This window comes from Nelumbo lutea, chromosome 7 (assembly GCF_056320005.1).
Source record: "Nelumbo lutea isolate HS-2025 chromosome 7, American lotus-T2T, whole genome shotgun sequence".
NCBI classification, from domain to species: Eukaryota; Viridiplantae; Streptophyta; class Magnoliopsida; order Proteales; family Nelumbonaceae; genus Nelumbo; species Nelumbo lutea.
In genome coordinates this window covers 52,694,054-52,703,604 of record NC_142690.1, presented here as the reverse complement: position 1 = coordinate 52,703,604, position 9,551 = coordinate 52,694,054, and positions in this window count along the sequence as shown.

Below are 9,551 nucleotides of genomic sequence, written 5' to 3'. Positions count from 1 at the left end.
AGTGAATTTACCTCGTTGTCCCCGGCCAATCCGTGCGGCAATAACTTGTGCCATTTGTGGGAATCGTTCCTAAGACGACTCCCACTTTAGGATAAAAAAAACAAAAAAAAAAAAACAACAGTCTAAATCCAAGCCCTCTTAAGCTTGAAAGCCATGGTGCGGAGAACTAGGAACAATTAAAAGTCGGTCACTACAGTTTTAGGATGTCCTCGATCGTTTGGACTGCCTTACTCAGCACATGGAAGAAGTTTACCCTCGAGCAGGAGGTCCCTCTCGAGGCAACCGCCCCACTAGGGTGTCAGAGAATCAGGGCCAACATGGGCATGTCAAGCCACCAGCCCTCGGCCATGGTAACTCGCTGGTCGAGCCATCAGAATCAGGCAACAACCGTCCCCTGGATTCACCACAAAGGAACATATGTCCTCCTAGCCAAAGTAAAGCATGCCCGTTCAATCCAAAGATAGTCATCAACCTTCAAAGCAACACCACCCTCACTCCCCCTCCTGTCTTGGATCTCCGGGATGTTCTGAATGATCGTCGCTCTCGCCGAGGAGCACGTAATCCTATCTCGGAGTATTTGTGAGTCCGAATCGGCACCCACCGGGTTTGCAAGGACAGAAGCAGGGCCCATGCCCGTGCTAACTCAGGGCTTGCCTAGTTAAGGCCGAGATTGGGGCCATCAAGGACAAGATCCGCCAGGTTAAGGAGAGACAAGCCGATGCCTCAACTAGTCACAACAACTCTGCTGGCCGCATGGACGCATTCACCCCAGAAATCATTTCGGAGCCTCTTCCCCCACACTTCAAGGCTCCCACATTGGAAACGTATGACGGGAGCACTGACCCCGGTGACCACTTGAAGGGTTTCAGGGCGCTCATGATACTATACGGGTATTCCGACGCCTTGACGTGTCGGACCTTCCAGGCCACCTTCACGGGGGCCGATCGCCGCTGGTTCTCCAGCCTCCCTCCTCGATCAATCAACTCATTGGAGCAATTTACAACCTTGTTCCTCGCCCACTTCATCAGCAATAGACGATGCCAAAAGAGCGTAGTCTCTCTAATGTCACTCAAACAGGAGACGGGTGAAAGCCTGTGGTCTTATATTAACCGCTTTAAGAAAGAAAAGCTCAAAGTTCGAGACCTCGACCCTATGGTTTCCATGCACGCAGCCAGCCATTAACGAACTCTGCCCCGGCTTGGCCCTCAAGTGCTCGGTCACCAAGACCCTACCAAAGACTAAACTCAAATTCCTCAAGAAGGCCTAAAAATACATCACGATTGAAGAGGCTTTCAGTCGGGGACAACCAAGAAAGGGTAGTTGAGTGCCACGACAAGCCCCCGGAGAAGTGGAAGAAAGGTGGGGACCAGTGCCACCCCGGCAACCATGGCAGCAAAGACAACAAGAAGCCATCAGCTATGACCTTGTCTTATAAGGACTACACACTCAACTCCACTCGCACTCAGATATTGATGCAGATTGGGGAAGAAAAGTTTGTGAAGTGGCCAACGAAGCTGAAGTGGAACCCCAAGAGGGGGAACCATACGAAGTACTGCAAGTATCACTACGACATCGGGCATGATACCGAGGACTTCTACGATCTAAAGAACAAAATATAGCCCCTTATCCACTGCGGAAACTTTAAGAAGTTTGTCGGAGGAGAGGCCAGCGCCTTGTCCTCCTAGTAGTAGCAGCAGTAGTAGCATCAACAAGTGGCCGGTGTAATTGATGTCATCGTTGGGGGCATGGCCTCGGGAGGAGCCTTGGACTTGGCTCGAAAAGCCTTCACCAGGTAGCTTAACATCCAAGAGCTTGCCTTGAAGAAGCAGAAGTACCCAGACACTCCATAGAGGCTGAGTTGTCCACATGCCCTCGTCTTCACCAACGAGGACTTAGAGGGGGTCATAGTCCCCCACGACGATGCCCTTGTAGTCACAGTCATCATCTCCAATTTCATGGTGAAGAAGATCTTGGTGGATAGTGGCTCGTCAGCTGATATCCTTTTTTACGACACCTATGAGAGAATGAAGCTCGCGCCAGAGAAGCTCCAGCCTATCGACGTTCTCCTCGTCGACTTCTCATCGTCAGGCCAAAAGGAAAAATTACCCTACCCATCACGGTAAGGATAGCACCACACCAGGTGACCTAGATGCATGAGTTTCTGGTGGTGAAGGTTGCCTTTCCCTACAATGCAATAATGGGGAGGCCAACCCTTCATGCACTAGGGGCAGCCATGTCCTCCTATCACCTGGCCCTCAAGTTTCCCACCAAGCACGGCGTTGGAGTTGTTCATGGGAACTAATAGATTGCCCGCCAATGCTACGTGGCGGCACTAAAAGGAAAGAATAAGGAGGCCCTGTCACTAGAAGGCCTCGACCTCTGGGAAGAGCCAACTAGTCGAGGCCAGCCAGCCGAGGACCTCGTCTCGATTCTCTTGGATGCGTCAGCTCTAGAAAAGATAGTCTGCATCGGGTCCAATGTTCCCCCTAAACGCCTATTTGGATTGGTAAGTTTCCTCAGAACTAACACCAACATCTTTACTTGGTCCACCACTGACATGCTCGGAATTGACCCCTTGATCATTACTCACAGGCTGAGCGTGGACCTAAGGTCTAGGCCAGTTCAGCAAAAGAATATGAACTTTGCACCAAAACAATGGAAGGCCATAGGAGAGGAAGTTGATAAGCTACTCGACGTCAGCTTCATCTGTGAGGTACAATCGAAGGGCAAGCTCATGTTGGATTGTGCTTCTTGTTTGAGAGTATATCTTTTTTTACTGCCTGGGTGCCATTAATAACGGAGTGATTTGATCATCGGTTTTGAGTCATTTTGAAACCGGGATTCAGTTTCTTTACCTACCGAAGACCTGCCGAAGGGTATCTCGAAGCATAAGCAAGGGTGTGTCATTGAAAAGCTGATAAAAGGGATCCTGTTTTTGGCCAATGGATAGACTTGAAGCAGCTAGTGGACGGGCTTGGGGCTGTGGTTGTTTGCCGAGGGGTAATACCCCAACTAGTTGTCTAACGTGGTTTTGGTAAGGAAAGCTAATGGGAAATGGCGGATCTATATTGACTTCACAAACCTTAACCGAGCCTGCTCGAATGACAGTTTTCCATTGTCGAGAATAGACCATCTCATTGATGCCACTACAGGATATGAACTACTCAGCTTCATGGATGCCTTCTTCGGGTACAAATAGATCCAAATGCACCCCGATGATGAGGAGAAGACCTCGTTCATCACTAAGCACGGCACGTACTGCTACAATGTTGTTCGGTCTTAAGAATGCAGGGGCCACCTACCAACACCTTGTCAACAAGATTTTCAAGAATCAGATGGGGAGGAACGTCGAAGCCTACGTGAATGACATGGTTGTAAAGAGCCTGAAGGCCGAAACACACACCTCAGACTTGGTCGAGACCTTTGATACCCTGTGCAAGTTCAACATGAAGCTCAACCCAAGCAAGTGTGCCTTCGAAATTACCTCGGTAAAATTCTTAGGCTTTGTAGTCACTCAAAGTGGCATTGAAGCCAACCTGGACAAGGTACAAGCCATACTAGACATAGCACCCCCTCGATCAGTAAAGGAGACCCAGAGATTCACCGGCAGGATAGTTTCCCTCAACCTTTTCATGTTGAAATTGGTAGACTACTGCCTTCCCTTCTTCCGCGCCATCAAAAAGCTAAAAATTTTTCAGTGGATGGAGGAGTGCAAGCGTGCCATCGACGAGCTCAAGCTATACCTCGCCTCACCCCTGCTCCTTGCTCGACCGGCACAAGGGGAAACTCTATATTTGTGCTCGTTAGCTGGAGACGAGGTCGTCAGCTCGGTCTTGGTGAAAGATGATGGAGTCCAGTGACCTGTATAGTATGTCAGCAAGGTCCTTCGCGACGTCGAAACCAGGTACCCTGAAGTAGAAAAGCTAGCCTATGCCCTCGTCACCTTGGCCAGAAAGCTTAGGCCGTATTTCCAAGTCGATACCATCGTGGTCCTGACGAATCAGCACCTTAAGGCCATCCTCACCAAGCCAGAGACTTCGGGAGGCCTGATTAAGTGGGTGATCAAACTGTCGGATTTTGACATCCAATACCAGCCGAGTCCCGCGATCAAAGCGCAAGCCTTGGCTGACTTCATAGTAGAATGAACCTTCAGTAGGCCCCTCGGCCAGCTTCACAAGGATGAATCAAAAGAAGCACGCCCGGTCGAGGAGCCCTACAGCAACTCCCATGAGCCGAGAACACCTGAGTCGACGCCCTCTCCAAATTGGCAAGCACCTCTGACGCAGCCCTAGGTTGCACTATGCGCGTAGAAAGGTTACCTCGGCCCTCCATAGAGAGCATCTAAATCCTCTCCATAGAGGCTGAACCATCTTGGATGGACCCTATCATCGACTTCCCTACTGACAGGGAAGCTACCCGACGACAAGAACGAAGCCAGAAGACTACGACATCAGGTAGCACACTACACCCTATTGGAAGGTAAATTGTACAGGAGGTCCTTCACCTTGCCTTACCTCCGATGCCTCTGCCAGGAGGAGGGCGAGTACGTGCTCCAAGAAATTCATGAAGGCATTTGTGACAACTACCTTGGCGGTCGAACCCTAGCCCAAAAAGCATTAAGCCATGGGTACTTCTGGCTGACCCTTCACAAGGACGCGGCTAAGATGGTGCGGAAATGCGACCAATGCCAGAGACAAGTCAACCTCTACCATCAACCAGCCACCACCCTCTCGGCCCTCAGCAACCCCTAGCCTTTCGCCAAGTGGGGGATGGACCTCCTCGGCCCCTTCCCTTAGGCAATAGGGGGCAAGAAATACCTCATCATTGTAGTGGATTACTTCACCAAGTGGGTGGAGGCCAAACCCCAAGCTACTATCATAGCATAGACAATTTAGAACTTCGTTTGGAAGAACATTATTCGTTGCTCCGGCCTCCCCCACATACTGGTCACGGATAACGGAAAACTGTTTGATGAAGCTAAATTTTGAGAATGGTGCACCTCTCTCAGAATCAGACAACAGTACACCCCAGTGGGATACCCCCAGATGAATAGCTTGGCCGAGGTTACGAACAGAACTGTCCTAGATGGAATAAGACCAGGTTGGATAGAGCTAAAGGCATGTGGGCCGATGAACTACCAATGTCCTCTGGGCGTACAAAACCACACTTCGGACAGCCACGAGAGAGACCCCTTTTGGCCTAACCTATGTATGAAAGCAGTGATCCCAACAGAAATCAGCCAACCAATGCTTCGGATCGAAGGGTATACTGAGGCCGAGAATGACGAGGCACTTAGAATGAACTTAGACCTACTAGAAGAAGCCCGAAAACAAGCACAAATTAGGACGACCACCTATCAGTAGTGAGTGACCCGCTACTATAACTCTAGCATGAAAGAAAGGCACTACAAAGAGGGAGACCTTGTCCTCAGGAAGGTCATGGTCTCCAAACCTAGAGTGGGAAAGCTAGGTCTCAACTAGGAAGGCTCCTACTGGATTAAGCAAGCTCTCAGACCCGACACATTTCAGTTGGAAAATTTAGATGGAAAACCCATCCCTCGGACATGGAACTCGGAAAACCTCCAGATGTACTACAGATGAATGTAATTTTTTGATGAAGTAATGAATGAATGAAGCAAAGTTCCTCTTCAACTCAGGTGATCGAATGAATGAGTCCTAAGTCCAAAAAGACCTACAGCCTCGAGACCTGCAGACGCGGGAAGCCCTTTTCCAAAGGATGAACCCTCGGCTACTCGCACTTAGTGCAAAGAAAATAGCAAGACAGAGCCCTCAGCTTCGCTAGTGGGACACCTCGGCCTCCCCCGAGAAAACACTTGGTAAGAATGAGTTAGGGGAACTGCACTCCGATGGTGCTGCTCCACCTTGGATCTTCGTCTACCCAAGTATCTCGGTGGCATACCTTGGCCCAAGACCTCAGCCATGGTGCCAGGTCCCTTCGGCCTTGCCTAAGTTAACATAAGGGATTTGGGAGCCAGGTGAGCCCCACTTCGGACGTGTGACTCTGCCTTGGCTTCCAATGTCCCAATTACTTGAGGCAAGCGTGCAAATAAATGAGTACTACAAATGAATCGTGTGTGCCTTATGTATTGTGGTCTTGATTGTTCGGAGGGGCAAGGACCTCTCATAAAAAAAAAAAAAAAAAGAGAAAGAGGAAGAAGAAGAGAAAGAAAGGGGAAGAGACAACATGCACAAAGCACAATAGATACAAAAAATGGTTTCATTCATTACTCAGTTTCGGTCTTGTATAGCCTTTACAAAAAGTTATGTATGGCTTTCACAAAAAGAAAAAGAAGAAAAACAAACAGCAAAGTATTACAACAATTGAACAAAAAAAAAGGGAAATCTACACCTGCGCCTCATCGTTGGCAGGAGGGGGAATGGAGTCTTCGGCTGGTTGAGCCTTGGCAGGAGCATCGGGGATCACTTGTATCCCCTTGACGTCAAAATCTAGCAGCACCAGTAAGAGTGTCTTCTTGGTATCTTCAATACCGTCGAGGTAGGACGATGAAGCATACTCCACTAGCACATCCAGGTAGTTGGAGGACTTCTTGTACACCTCCACCACTTCGGTCGCTGCCTTCTTTGATTATTCTACTGAAGCTAGGGCTTCGACAGCTTTTGCCTCTACCTCGACAACCTTCTTCTCGGCCTCGGCTGCCCGTCTCTCTGCTTTCGTGACGATGCTTTCCAACCTAACTTGCTCCATCTACTTTTTGGAGAGCCCTTGCTGTGCCTTCTTCAACTGAGCCTCGAGGTGCTTCTGAACCGATTGCTCATCCAGGAGCGCCTTTTGGAATTTTTGGTACTTGTCATTATCAGCGGCAGGTGCCTTTTGGAGCTTCTCCTCTACGACTTCTTCTCCTTCTCTGCCTTGTCAATGCGAGACATGGCTAGTCTTGTTCGATCTCCCAAACCGATGAAGTGCAAACAGGCCCGCAACAAAACCAGTTAGCAAACAAAAGGGTATAGGGAGAGAAGAAAACGTGAAGCCGAAGAACATTTTACCTCAGCCAAGTGATACAAGCCTTCGTCATAAATCTCCTTGGGGTCGCTCTATAGTAGACGATAGCGATCCCTCGACAGGATGGCCCTAATCACCAGCTCCTGGCTGACCCTCTCCTCTTGAATGGAGTCCCCCTCTTGGAGCTGCCATTGTAAGCAGAAGATCTTCCTGGCCCCCTCAGCTCTCTCGGGGCTGATGAAGGCCCGGATGGGCGCTCCCCGGGTGTGGACCTCCGCACCACCTACTCGGCATGCCTGTCAGTATTGGCCACCTTCTGCGGCAGGTCCTCCCTCGACGTGTCTACTACAGGCCTCTTCTTTGGCACCTCGGTCCCGGTGGTGGGCTTTTTCGGTGCCTCCATAAGCTTTTTGGCCCCCTCTGAGGGCCTCTTCACCCCACTAGCGACTTCCTGGGGTGCCACCACCAGCTGCTTCCCCTTGGTGGGGACCTGTAGATTTCCCCCCTTCGCCAAGGCAGGGGCAGATTCATTGTCGGGCCCCTTCGGCTTTCTTCTCGGCCTGCTTCGCCCGGGCCTTCTCCAAAAAACACTACTTGGCATCCATTGACACTTATGCAAAACAGCAAAGGAAAACAGATACTACATTAAAGTGAAAAAGAAAAGAATGTGGAAGACGCACTAACCACAGAACCTCTCCTACCGAGGGGGGTTAGGCTAATCGCAACAAGGACTAGGGGGACCTCCTCTTCCACCAACGGCTTTGCTTAGAATGTCCCCATCACAAGCAGGTGAGCTACAGTTGCAGCCTCTTCGTCTCAGAGTGGTGGGGGACATCTCTTAATGATGATGCAGGCCTCCCCCTAGTCGGACCTGAACCGCCAACTCTCAGGGCAAGAGACGTAAAATAACTTATCCTTCCACCTGTGGACGGATGAAGGATTATGCACAAGCTTCCCCCTTCTCAGGTGGAAGTAATACATGTTGGCCTTGGAAGCGTGCTTCCTCGACGTGAACATGGCATGAAAGAGCCTCAACATCAACTCCACGCCCTTGAGCTGAGCCCACACCACCATCGCCACGATGGTCCTAAGGGTGTTGGGTACGAGCTGGCTGATAGTGATGCCGTACCACTCCAACAACTCGAAGATTAAGGAAGGGACGAGAAACCTAAGGCCAGACTCCAAAAAATGCTAGTAGACATAGATTTCCCCCTCCTCGGGGGTCCACAGCCGATCGCCCACATCAAGGACCCTCAGGTCATAAGGCTAGGGTATGTGGAACCTCCTCGCCAAGGATTTGACATGGCACATGTCCAAGGAGCTGTCAAACTCCGAACGCGGGACACCAGCATCAGCCACCCTTCGAGCGGCACTCCCTCCCACTAGTTCGGCGATGACTTCCACAACATCATCCTCAGAGAGAGGAGATCCCTCGGGCTCCCTCGACGGCGTCGAGGCGACACTTTCATGGGGAGAGTCATTCCCCTGGTGACTGCCCTCGGTACCCCCTGAGGTTAACCTTTCCTTGATGACAGCCACCTCCCGGCGAAGGGGCACTATGGCTAAGGAACCTAGGGAAGACAGGGGAGAGGGGGTTGCAGGAGAGCTCCCTCTCGAGATGTTCGGGAGTTCATGGCATTCAGGGCCGGAATTGGAAAACAACATATTTGATTACCTAAGAGATGGTGAAATGTCCCGAAGAGAGGAAGAAATAAGAAAGTCCTAGAGAATTGAGAGTTGGGGAGCTGCGTTCACTTGAGACCAAGGGCGTCTAAGTTCAACTAAAGGAGAAAGTCACTGCCAGGGTCCCTATTTAAAAGAAAATGGACGGCCTGAACCTCTCTAAATCCGACGGATAAGACAAATCCACTCCCACCGTCCAACTATGATGCGCCACTCGACGCTCGGCCTCGGAAGACGAAATGACACCCAAAACAACGGTTTAGATCGATGCGAATCCAACGGATGCAGGAGCCCTTCATTTTGCAAACCAGTTCCACCGCACCTCCTAGTGGATGCCCTCAGAAGGCGAAATGACACGAGGTGGACCGCGAAAATCGCCTGTGACAGTCCGCTGAGCGAATTGCTAGGCCCACTCATCGCGGACCACTAGGCAGACCATTCAACCCGGCGAACGCACAACTACTGGAATAATCGTCCCCTACACGATAGCCCCGTAACGTGGTCTGCCCATGCATGATACCAAACACTTCCACAAAACCAAGGCATCCACACCACACACATTTCCGAACCAAAGAGGGATGACGCACATAGCGAAAACGATGCCACTGCAGGACACCCCTCGACTGATGAATCCGAAGGTATAACGACCACTACTCCCAATGACCCAAGCCGATGCCTTACCTCGACTGCTACCCTCGTTTCCAGCCAAAGCCAAGGCCTCGCCTCGGCCTCGTGAGTGGGGGAAAATGATGTGGGTTAGCTTGGCCCAGCCCATCGCAGGCTAGGGGGCCCAACCCACTAACGTTTGATAGCGTCAACTACAGTAGGAGGGAGCCTTGCTGCCTTCTTACGAAGCCAACCGCATGACGGTCAGACGTACCCACTAG